A 12,299-nucleotide genomic window follows, 5' to 3' on the forward strand; every position below is an offset into this window, starting at 1 on the left:
GAGAGGAGTTCGGGTCTCTGCGTGGCTGGGGGGGGGGGGAATGAACTTGTAGAGTGGGGTCTGCTTCGTGGGGCAGCCAGGCCGGCAGCTTGCTGGACACAAAACTCAGGCAGTAAGCGCTAAGAGCTTTTTTTTTTTAAAAAAATACTATTATTCTTGCGGCTGCCAGGAATTAACTGAAGACCCGGCGAGCAGAGCAGCTTGCGGTCGCTCTCTAGGATTACTGCTCACCCAAGCTGAGAGATTGATCTTCCTCTGAGCCTCCCTTCGCCCACTCTGATCCGTTCCCCTCCGCGGTCTGTCCTGGCCGGAGGAGAGCAGCGGGGCACACACCGGAGAGCAAAGAGGGAGGCAGATGCCAGCCAGAGCCGCGATGCCGGGAAGGGCTTTTCTGGGGAAGGTGATGGAGGGAGCCAGAGAGATGCGTTTGATTCCTTGAGGTTGGTTATTATTTTTTTTTCCTTTTTTGTTTTTTTTTTTTGGGGGGGGGGGTGGTGGGCAGCGACATTTCCCAATTAGCCCAATCAGGCTGGAGAGATCCTAGGTGTCAGTAGTGAGTAGGAGCGAGGGAAGGCAGCCGGAGGAGAAATCAAGGCAGCCGGAGTTGCAGCCGTGGGAGAGCGGTGGCCCCGCTCCCGTCCCCGTCCCCATCCCCATCCCCATCCCCTGCAAACTTTAGGACGACGAAAAGCGGCTTGGGGGTCCCCCTTCCAGGGACAACCTGCGCCTCTCCGCCTTCTCCCCTCTCCCAGAGGTGGGTGGGCTGGCGAAAGGAGGAGTGACTGGCCACTCTCCCTGCAAAAAAAAAAAAAAAAAAAGAGAAAAAACAGAAAGGGATTTTTATTGTCGTTTTTATTTTTAAAAATTATTATTATTATTGTCCCTCCCCGGCGTGCTGGGCTCGCGTTCCCACCTCACTTCCACACCTCTCCGGCTTTTTTTTTTTTTTGGAAGAGAAGGAGGGGGGGCTGCGTGTGTGTGCGTGTGTCTGTGGGTTGTTGGGTTTGTTTTTGGTTTTTTTTTGGCGAAAAGAGCCTGGGTGTCAAAACCCTTTCCCGCAGCCACCATTGGAGAGGAAGGCTGGGGAGGAAGGGCTGGCGAGACAGCCGCAGTGCGAGCCCTCCCCGGCGGGCACTCAGCGCCGCGGAGCCCGGCTCGGAGGAACCGGGAGCCGCGTTCGGAGAGAACCGGGCACGGTTCTGTAGCTCATCCCCTGCCTGCAACCCTCCCGCCTGCTCGGCTGTCTTTGCTCTCCCCCCCCCTCCCCGCCTTCCACTCCCTTGCTGATTTAGAGGCGGGGGGGGGGGGGGGGAAGGGCTGGGGGAGGGAGGGAAGGGGGTGATTTGGGGGGGGGGGGGGAGTGAAAACTGGAGCTGCGGTTCTTCCTCCCCCCTCCCCCTTCCACCCCCCCCCCCTCGGCTCTGGGCGAGCCAGACGCGGTTTGCCCAGTGCAGAGAGAGGGGCTCCGTGTTCCGCCTCCGTGGAGTATTTGGGATTGGAGAGAGAGAGAGACACACACACACACACACACACACACACAGAGACCATCTGCAGTGTCAATGCGGCGCCTGCTCTGAAGACTGAAGTGGGGGGAAAGGAGAGGAGAAAAAAAAAAATTATATATATATATATAGATATATATACCAAAACCCACCCAAAGCAAGCGAGGAGCCTGCCCAGGTAAGGAGCCCCCCGCCCGGGCAGCGGGAGATGCCCCGGAGGATGCCCCGGGAGTCAGCGGTCCCTGCCCTCCGCACCTGGCAGGATTTGGGGGGGCCCTGGGAGATGCCCCCTCCCTCCTCCCCTTGCTTTCTGCCCACCCCTGGGTGGCGGGGAGGGGGTCGGGGCTGGCGGGCAGGGACCCCCGCGGACAGCGGCTTGAGCCGGGGGGGGGGGGGTCGGTTTGGGAGGATGCTGTTGGCGGGGGGAAGCAGCGGAGGGGATGTGGTGCCTGGTGTGTCCCCCCCCCGAGTCCCCGATGGCTTTTTCTCCATGCATAAGGCTCAACTTTTCTCCCCGGAGGTAGCGGCTCCAGCGTGGCAGCCTGTCCCTCATCACCTCCGGCCATCCGCGGCTGCGGATTTTCCTCCTCTCCGGGGGGGGGGGTGTGTGTATGTGTGTGTGTGTGGATTTTTTTCTTTTTCTTCGGGCGAAGGGCTGGAGGCATTTGCAAACTTTTCCTGCTCCCGAAGAGGTTGCAGCTGGACGGGGTTGGAGGCAAAGCCTTTTTTTTTTTCCCGGGGAGGAGCAGCCCCTCCCGGGTGACCGGTAGGATGGGGACAGGGGCCACCCCCGGCGGGGAACACCTAGGAGGGAAGGGGGGACACCCCCCCCCAACCCGTCCTTTCCCTTCGTGCAAGGTGCCGGAGAGTTTGCCCAAATCCCGGCTGCGGAGTCAGCGCCGATAACCCTCCCTCCCTCCGTGCGTGTGTGTGCTGCAACCGAACCCTGCGTATTGATGCTCTTCGTTCATCAGACATATGCCCTTAAATGCTGTAGACAGGGAGAAGTGATCTAAACAGCGAGCCGCACATGGCTTTTTTTTTTTTTTTTTTTTTTTTTTTGGTGGAAATATAATACTCCGGCAGCAGATGAGTTCCTCCCAGATAAACAAACCCACTTGCTCAGCCCCAGCAGGGCTCAGCGCTGTTTGGGTTTGTAGTGGTTGCGTGTGGCTGCTCCATCCCCAGCCCGGAGGAAAACCCTCCTCCTGGGGCCCCGTCTGCTCCCCGTACTGGGAAGGACTGGAGCGTTCGCCGTGTCGGATTCGGGTGTGGGACCCGCAGGTCTCACCTGAGTGGAAGGGACCAGGTGGAAACCGGGTGGCCGTGCTCCTCTCCCGTAAAACTTCCACCCCGTCTCTGCTCCCCTTTGCTTTCCAGCCCTTATGCCTGGCCAAAGAGCTCGCTGGAAACGCACCTGAATTTTTTTATTTTTTTTTTTTATTCTTTTTTTCATGGCTTCCCTCCGGCACGGGGCTGCGACGCTTGGGATGCGAGGGTTTGGGGGTCTCAGGCTTCCCAGGTCGGGGGGGGGGGGGGTGAGCGGTGCGGAGAGGGGAGGTTTGGCCCGGGACCCCGGGGACAGCCGGGGGATGCTCTGCTTCTGCTGGGGGGACAAGGAACGGTGGCAAGGGGATTTTTTACAGCCGATGAAACCGCTCGCAGCCTTCTAGGGACTTATCTTGAGCGTGCACCAGCCCCGCACGGATATTTCGGAAGGCGTAAAGCGTGCTAACTTATTTTCTTTCTCTCTGTTTCACCCGGGTCTTGTTTAGGGAAGCTGGTTAAATCCGCGAGCGGGTGGCACCAGCGGAGAACGGGGTTGCTTTTGCCTTCGCCGTGTCTGTGATTTTAATTACAGCGTGTGCCTCCCGGTGTGAGATGAGGTGCTCCCTCCCTCTGGCTAAGCCACCAGTCTTAAGGTCTGGGGGATGCGAGCAGCAGCGTTCCCTTTGTGGTTTCCTTGCCTTGGGAAGTGTGTGTGTGTGTGTTTGTGTGTGTGTGTGTGTGTGTGTTTGGGGGGGGGACCCCCTTCACTAGAGCTGGGCTTCAAGCGGTGCAACAGATGCGTGTCTGCTTTTCGTGTGCAGCCAGGTTTAAACATGCAACCCCAACCCCGTCAGGAAAACCTGGGATATTCTTCCCTCCTCTGCCCAGACCCATCCTCCGTGGGGGTGTCTCCTTTCCGAAAGGACCAGTCCAAGGCTTTTCCTTTCTGTCCCATCTTAAATGCGCAGCGCTCGGCGATATCAATAAAATGCAAAATAAATGACAGCCGCATGATCTAAGTGTTGTTTATGTCCAAGATGGGCGTTTTAAAATACAGGCTGATGATCAAACACGGTGCCGTTGGGAAGCTTTTGCTTGATGATTGTAACTGCCTTGTAGGCACTGAAGACTGGTGTTAAATCTGTTCAGTGTGCAATCCGGCACCTGGCTAGCGGAGGAATGAGTGCTATTGCAAATCCTAAGAGAGATGCTGAACTTCTCCACGGGGAGAGGAAATATTTGAGCCTTTCCTCATGCATTCACCTGCCAGCATCCTTCTCTGCATCCGCAGCGAGCCTAGTGCTAGACAGCCTGGAAATGTGGCAAAGCAAAGGGCTCAGCGCAGGCATGAGAGAGGCTATCTGCCGCCGGCAAGGCAGAAACCCTCTTTGGCAGCCAGATCCCGGGGGACAGTGGGCTGCCGGAGCCCGTTTTGTGTTGACTCCTCTACTTCTGCAGGGTGAGGAAGGGTGGAGGGATGCTGGAGCCCCTTTTGTGTTGCATCTTTTTCCTTTTACTGAATTGCTTTGTCTCTGTCTTCCAATTTCCTCGATGTTGAGCGGTTGCAATAAAACCTACCTCCTTCCCGGAGTGCTGGGGTTTGATTTGCGCGCTCACACGCCCCACGGTGAAAAGCCTTGTACGTCTTACGATATTCGGGTATGCTGAGGGTTAACGCTGTGTAGGAAATAATTTCTTGTGTGGAAAGGAACTCTGAAAAGCTTCCTAAAAAGCTGAGAATGATGCTGGCACGGTAGGCTTGTGCTCCGCATTGGGATCCTACGTGAGGAGGGTGTTAGAGGTAGGGCTTTTGAGTTTTGGAGGTAGCAGTGCCAGAGTTTGCGGCTTGGCATTGCCTACAGGTGTTTCTGAGCAGAACGGCATGCTGTCCTAGGAGTCACTTGGCTCTTCTTGATTTCTTATTCACAATACCCCCTTAAAGTGAGGTCCCACAGAGCTGAGACTGAGACCCAGTGTCACCCCTTTGCAGCCACAGTGCTGGGACTGAAGAGTGTCATGTCCTGCCCATGAATTCCCCTCCCCACCTAGGGATGCAATTTGGATTATGACTGTTTCCCATAGTAAAGCCCTCAAACTGCTTGATGCTCAAATAAAAAGCCCTTTCTGGTCCCCACCAGGGTGACGAGAGGCTCCAGAGGGCTCTTTCTTACTCCTTCCTACTTGCTTGCAAGACTCAGTTAATGGACACCAGCCGCTCCAGGCACCCAAGGCAATGAGACTTCCCATCTGGGCAGAGTCTGGGCAACCCACTGACTTACTGCAGGGTATCAGTGATGAGTGTGCTTCCCTGCATGACTGTCTTCGGGTGAAAAGCACTTTATATCCCTTATGTTTGAGCTCTCAAGGAGCCTGCGACCAAAAATACGGAAATAAATACATAGGGCTCCCCAGAGGTTTTTCACTCAGAAATCTGAAGTATTTTAAAACAGAAAGTGTTCTCATTCCCCTGGTTCAGGTTGGGAAACTGAGGCATGGAGAAGCAAAAGGCTCAGTCTGCATTTATTGATGGGAATCCTCACTCACCCCCATGAAATACAAGCTGAACCCCAAGTGGTACTTGGAGCAGTGAGTGGTCCCCTGCCCTTGAGCCTATGCCTCAACAGCCAAGAGCGGTGCTTGGCCAGAACAGGACACTTCCAAGACTGAAATTTTTCCAGTTAAAAATGACAGATGGGTGCTTTAAAATGAGAAAATATCATCTTGGGTTAGTGCATTGGCCAGAGGACAGCTGTGCTCTCATGAACCTTAGTTCCCGTATCTTTAATAGTGGGTACAAAATGCTTTTAATCACCTTTGGGAATGGAGAGATCATTGCAAAAATGAGATGTGATGTGATACTGACAGTTTGCGTAGCGATTTTCTGGAATTGGCATTCCTCTTTGTTGTTTTTCTTTTTTTGACTCATCCCACTAGAACTGTCTGGATTTCTTTGTTCTTTGTTGGTGCATGTGCTCTGCTATGTTTGGCTCATCCTTGCTTGGTTGCACCTCATAAGGTGCTGAGCAGCCACCCAGGTAAGAGGTGCCAAGTCTCTGCCCTGCAACCCCTGCAACGGGAGCCAGTGTAGTGTGGCATCTGTCCTGCAACCCTTTCCTTTGCAAAAAAACCCAAACCCTCTGTGAGCCCTGAGAGACGTTCTGAAGGCTTTGAATGGGCACCCTTTGGTTTGGAAACCCAATGGTCATTTCATTTTAGACATGCCTAGTCCATGCAGCTCAGTGCTCCAGCTAACGTGAACCTTGCTGGGGACACGCACTCTTCAAAGGCGATTCCTGGAGCCATGGAGGAAGCCAACTCTTTGCTGAAGTATAATGTTCCCAGCTGTTTCTCTCTCAAATATTAATGTTTGTAGAAGACACCAAGTTCTCAGGGCTGGAGGAGAGCCTGAAGACCTGAGCCGGAGCAGTGATTGGGTTGAAACCTCCATCCCCACTATGCTGCCTATCAGCTGGTGGCTTTGACCTTACTTGGGGGGCATTTCAGTAGAAAGAGAGAGGTCATTTGCAGACTCTGTGACTTGCTTTTACTCCAGGCTTTGTGCCGACAAGGCTTTCCAGTGTTTTTTTAAATACTGCATGCTGTGAAACAGAAATCCAGACCCAAAAGCCAAGAGGCTGAGATTCACAGGCTTCTTTTGCATAGGAATAAACAAAAACTGCCACTGAGCGTGGCTGGATTTGCACTGGTGAACCAGAAGAGAAAACTTGCGTCACCGTGTCCCTCAGCTTCCATACCCGATCTCTGAGTTTCCTTCCAACTATATTATCCATACATGAGTGGTCTGCCGGGGCTTTCCCACCAAGCCATTGGCAATAAATCTAGGGATGCTGACTGGCACTTGAATTTGCCTTGTCCTTCTGACAGGACGAATGTGTGGATCTAATCCAGATAATATGGGATAGGTTTCCATTACAGGCATTTGCATGATATATACTCACACGCTTCCCCCTCCTCTGAGCTTATGCAAGGGCCGGAGGAATAAATCTTGATGCTTGGTGAACCCTCACAGCCAACGCTGCACCAAATGCATGCAAATGTTTGCAAAATGAGCCACCCCGACCTGCTTGTTATTTCTCCTTGAGCATAAAACACTACATGGGGAAGGAAACGTGAGGGTGGTGGAGGTTTCTTTAAGCCCAGTATTGTTTTCCTTTGAAATAGTGAAGTGATGCTGGACTCCGGGACTGTGTGTAGATGGTTAATATTTATATACTTGTTGTTTCTTCTGAAGTGAGGAACGTGCACTTGCTACCCGCAGCCCCCTGACGCTCATTCATGAAGAGCCTCGCTGGTGAGTGTCTCGGCATTAAACTGTTTGGTGACTTGAGTTTAGAGTTATAGGATTCGGAGCGAGGAATTAGCAGTAAATCAAAGCCTGGATGGCTTCGTACTCAACTGCAGCAAGATTTAAATTAAAAATATCTTGCCGAGATGAAGTACTCATAAGTCAAGCACTGGCGTTGCGTCAGTCTGGGCTTCGGCGGTGAGAGCTCGTCCCCTTTGAAACAGAAACCACGAGGAGCCCACATATTGATCCCCAGCTGAACTGGGAAATTGCCACTTCATTTCTTCTGTTAAATGTTCTTTCCTTCCCTTCCTTTTTGCCTTTCTCCCACCCCCCGAAGGGAAGATGGTCGTGCTGGGAAGTTGGGAAAAGGTTTGCACATTCGCCGCACGTGCGTGTGGCCCTGTTTGACTTGGTTAGAGCATATTTGATTGTGAAAAGGGATTTATTTGTTTTTTGTGGCAGGGGATTTGTCTATAATGTAGTGCTGGAAAGAAAACTCATTTAGAGACTAAGGAGGTGTATCCTGTTACAATTGCCTATTGATGGAATAGCAAGTGCTTGGTGTGCAACACAGCTTTATTTTACTTTAGGGAAACTTATTCTGGGCTGCCAAAGGGAGACTTTGATTTGCCAGAGAGCCGTCCCATGGCACTCAGCAAGTCCCTTGGCTATTTGTTTCCCTATCTGTCAAATGGGGGTGGTCTTGTAGAAGCGACTGGCCCTTTAGCCATCATCGAATAGTCATTTTGCTCTAATGACCTTTACAAATTACTCACTTTTTGTAAGTAAGTGAGATGATAAAACCAGGGAGGTTCTGGCTGGGAACTCACTCAGCAGCCTGAGGAACAGCATCATGTACACAGCTAATAGTCACTAACGGCCACTGTCCCGTCCCTGGGCAATGTCAACTTCTTCAGCTGGGTGGGAAGAGGCTTGCAGAGGTGGTGAGGAGCAGGAGGCTGTTCTACATTGGAGGAAATGGCTTTGTCACCACAGGGAGAGGTGGTGAGCTGGGAATACGACCACGCCAGTTGTGGAGCTAATCAAAGGCTTTTGCTTGGATTTTTCTTTAATGGGAAATTTAAGGGAAAAAAAAAACCCCAAACCTCACACCCAAATTAGGATGGGCATGTCTGCTTGACTTACTAGCTTTATAAAAGTGAGTTTCTGGGCTGTTTTGGGAAAGCCCTTTTATCGATCAGGGGTTTTGATGCACATTTCTGGTTCTTGCTAAAAGCAGAGCAACACGTGGAGTTTTGTAAGCTGTTACCCTGAGATGTCTATGTGTTGCAGGGGGGGTATTTGCACGGCTAATTTTGGGCGTTTCCTCCTTTTGGTTGTGTCTCGCCCTTTGTACTCTCCCCTTCGTGGTGTCCTCCTGGCTGGCTGGGGGGGAAGAGGGGGGGTTGTCCCATGCCACAGCCCCCTTCCCTTCCAGCCACCCTGGAGCCCCAGGGCTCATTTGGAGGGTTGCAATGACTTCGACGCCCGGTGCTTTTGAGGCTGCATACCCCCATCACCCCTTGGACCCCAGGCTTCACCTCTCCAGAGCACCCAGTCCCCTCCCAGACAGCTACCCTGGGGGGGGCAGTGCTCAGGGGCAACCTGGAGGGTGACTTGGTGGTTTAAGTCCCAGCTCTGCCGCCACCGAAGCCACCTCCAGGAGGGCGATTGCCTCCTCACCCTGAAGACGGCAGGATGAGCTCTGAGTTTTCCTCCTGCGCTTAGCTGCTATGGTGATGAGTTGCTATAGAAACACATAGTTAGCATTATTATTTATTATTGAAAGGTGCTTCTTTTCATCTCTTAAACGCAGGGTTGTGCCAAGAAGAGCCCGATGCCGGGTGTGGGATACTGCCCACCCTGTCCGCACAGGTTGGTGGGTTACGCTTCCCGGCAATCCAGGCTTTAGCCACGCTGGAGGCAAGCAACCGTGCTGTGCTGGCCCAGCGGGCTGATCTGGTTAAACAAATCCCCCCAGTATGTTCCCGTCACAGGTTCCTTCCTTCGTCAGATCCATCCTTTGGAGGGGGATTTGAGTGAAGCGTTTCATTATAATGAGCTTAGTTATTTCCAAACTAGTAATCGCATGTCACCATTTGGTGCAAAGGGTTTGCATTAAGTTCTGTAATAATATGTCTATTCATCCATCACAAATACTATATTCACAGGACCTTGTAGTGATTGCCTGGTAAATACCTTCTCTTATCTCTTTGCATGCGCTGCTCCTTGCTTGCTGAAGTCCCCCCCTCTCTGCAAACCCATCCCTCCGCATTGGGAGGCAGGGAAGCTCCTCCGGTGCTCCCGTCCCGGGCTCCTGCTCTGCCTGAGCCCCCCCTGGAGCTGGGCACTCGGCCAGGCTGTGCAGGAGAGGCCCCCCCCCAGGGCTGGCTGCAGCCTGCAAGATGCCAAGGAGAGCAAGAGGTGCTGAGGGTATCGCTCTGCCTGCCCTAACTATCGCTTTCCAGCTGCCCTGGGTGGGACAAAGCCTGGTTCGGGGGGGGTCTTGCTCCCCAGGAATGGGTGTGGGGGGTAGGAGCGGGTATTTTCTGTAAGCTGGGTGCTGAGCAATGCTCTGGCTGAGAGTTGCAGCAGGGGCTGCTGCAAGAAGCCCATTCGTACACAGCCACGGGTTTGGGGAAAGCGCGGCGGGGATGCAAAGCCAGACGCCTGGGTCTCCTGCCTGCAGCCACCGGGTTCACGGCTTCTCCTCGAAGCTGGCAGCGCTGCAGAGGTGGCTCTGCAAGGAAACCTCCCTCCATCCTTCTGTCCTTCACACCCTGGCAGCCCTGAGGATGCTGCAGCCGCTGCACAGGGGTGGCTCATCGGGGCCAGGATGTGAACGCTGGGAGGATGGAGGGATGTCTGGAGGCACCAGGAGGAGTGGGGCTGCTTTTCTTCTCCGGCTGGGGCAGGGGAAAGCTTGCAGCAGGGATTAGCTGTGCAGTTCTTCTTTCTTCCCCTCCTAGCTTTAAAGGACTCCCTGGAAAATGCCTGGTGGGGGGAAAAAAAAAAAAAAAAAAAAAAAAGGAAAACAACACAGCTTTTCTCCATGCAGGATTAACAACTCGGAGGTGAAGTTTCAGGGCTGCTGGGTGTAGCTGCAGGGGGGATGGCTCAGCCCCTCCTCGCACAGCTGCTGCAGGTGCAGCGCTGGGTTCTCCGTGCAGCCGCTGCAGATGCTCCCCTGGAGGGACGAGCCCCTGCAGGGTGTGGAGGGATGCAGGAATGGCTGGACCAGTGCAGGATGCTGGACGTGGAGGGACTTGGGCGTGGGGAAATCTCTGCTGTTGCTTGCAGAGCGTGGCCCTTGAAGTTCTTTGAATTCCTCCTGGTCTCCACCTTCCCCAGTCAGCCAGGCTGGGACTGGGAAACATCCTTCCCAGCCTTTAAGGAAACAAAAGGAGGCTCTTTAAAGCACTCCCTCGAGCAGGAATAAAACACCTTCCTTTGCAGAGCCCGTTTCATTGCTTGAAGTCAATCCCTTTGGGCTTTGTATTTTCCTTCTTGGAAGCCAGGTTCCCTGAGGAGAAGAGAAAAAAACACCTGGGGTGCAAGAGCAGGGCTCGGGGTGGGGGGCAGAGGGGGCCTTCCAGGGAAGTGTAGGTTGGAGGTGGAGGGGAGGATGGGGGGGTCCACTGTGGGGGTCTAGAGGGTTAAATGCTCCCCCCTCACTGTGCCAGAAACCCCTGCAACCCATCCCGCAAGTGTGGTGTTCAGTCGTTAGCGTAGGGTCGCGTGGGGCATCCGTTTGGGATCACCCTGCTGAGGTGGGACATGCTCCTGCATGTGCCAACCCCTCTCCTCCTCCTGGTGAATGAAGCATGGCACTAAATGGGATTTCTCTGAAAGGAAGCCGGCTGTGGCACAGGAAAGCTTGCTATGTTTTGGTCAGGTCACCCCTGTTGATGTGGGCCGGGGGGGGGGGTCGTGTTTTCCTTTTACCACCCCTTTTTCTGCACCCTGACCTGCAGCCAGCTGCTTGGATATGGGGTTGTGACACTGATGCGTTTAGAGAGAAGTCATCCAAACGGTGGCATGGACTTGGGGCTGGTGTGGGGTGTTCCCCTTGGATCCCACCAACCGTGAGACCACCAAGTCTCAGGTTTCTCTCCAAATCTGCTTGAGGGCAGAGTCATTTTGGCTGCTGGACTCGGAGCATCTTTACAACCTCTGGTTTTCCCTGCCTGGCTTCTGCAGGGGCTCCAAGAGACCAGGAGCTGCTCACCTTGGCCAAGCAAGGGCAGGAGGCATCCTTGGAGCTGCACCCCTCTGCCTGGGTGAGGGATGGAGAAGGGAGGCAGGAGAGGTGAGCCATGCTCAGCAGGAGCTGGATGCTAAAACCAACGCCTGTCAGAGGCATTCAGGAGGGTTTTTGACTCCCTTATAATGGAGTCGCTGCCCTTGCCTGCCTTAGCAAGGCAAACAGCTCAAAGGGATGCCTCTGAATGAAAGTAACAACTTTTAGGACAAATTTCTCTCTGCATAATATCTCAAAGAAAGCAGGGAAAGGAAATGGCAAGCGGGCATAATTAGGTAAGTATTACCCATTAGGAAGGGGAAGGAGCTATCAACTCGATTTCCATTTCCTTCTTATTTTACATGCCTGATTCTTCCGCCTCTCCAGGAGGCGGTGTGTGAAGTAGGTTTCTCCTTAGCTTGGAGAAGTAAATAATCAGAACATGATGCGCTCTGAAGCTCTTCCCAAAGCTTTCCAAATCTGGACTAAACTGAGGATTTTTAGCATCTTCACAAATCTGCGTTTTCCAGCATCCGTGAGACCTGGTGGGGACTTATTTCCCACCTCCACACTGAGGAACCAAGGTGCAGGCAGGGAGCGGGGCTTGTGTATTCTCAGTGTGACCTGCTTGTCTGTACATATTTCTTTCTGTTTTACCTATTCTGCATGGAAGTAGAGATAACTTCTTGTCTCCCGGTTGCTTCCCAGTGTAAACCTGGGTGTTTGCAGTGTGAATCCACGGAGGTACCGGGTGCTGCATTGGGAAAGGCCATAGGGATGAGTCCCCCCCAAAGCTCCATCCCTACCCAGCATGTCCCTGTGTCCTCCCGGCCGTGTTCTCCTGGCTTTACCCTCTGTTACCTCTTAGGATAACATGTCGCAGCTTGGGCTGCAATTACGGAGGCGTCAGCGGGTGCCTGTAAGACATTTTGGCAAGGATGTGGGATGGCTTGTGCACCAGCCTGAAGGAGAAGGGCTC

At 53.4% G+C, this 12,299-nt stretch overlaps 1 protein-coding gene across 1 annotated transcript in view; it reads left to right on the forward strand.

Annotated features, from left to right (window-relative positions):
* The first annotated feature begins 1,568 nt into the window (after positions 1 to 1,568).
* PLXNA4 (plexin A4) overlaps positions 1,569 to 12,299 on the forward strand; it is a 445,628-nt gene continuing 434,897 nt past the window's right edge. The window contains exon 1 of the mRNA XM_075024595.1: positions 1,569 to 1,680. The gene's annotated coding sequence lies outside the window, so the exon portion shown is untranslated. The remainder of the gene's footprint in view (positions 1,681 to 12,299) is intronic.

The sequence above is a fragment of the Buteo buteo genome, chromosome 4, assembly GCF_964188355.1.
Source record: "Buteo buteo chromosome 4, bButBut1.hap1.1, whole genome shotgun sequence".
In the NCBI taxonomy this organism is placed as follows: domain Eukaryota; kingdom Metazoa; phylum Chordata; class Aves; order Accipitriformes; family Accipitridae; genus Buteo; species Buteo buteo.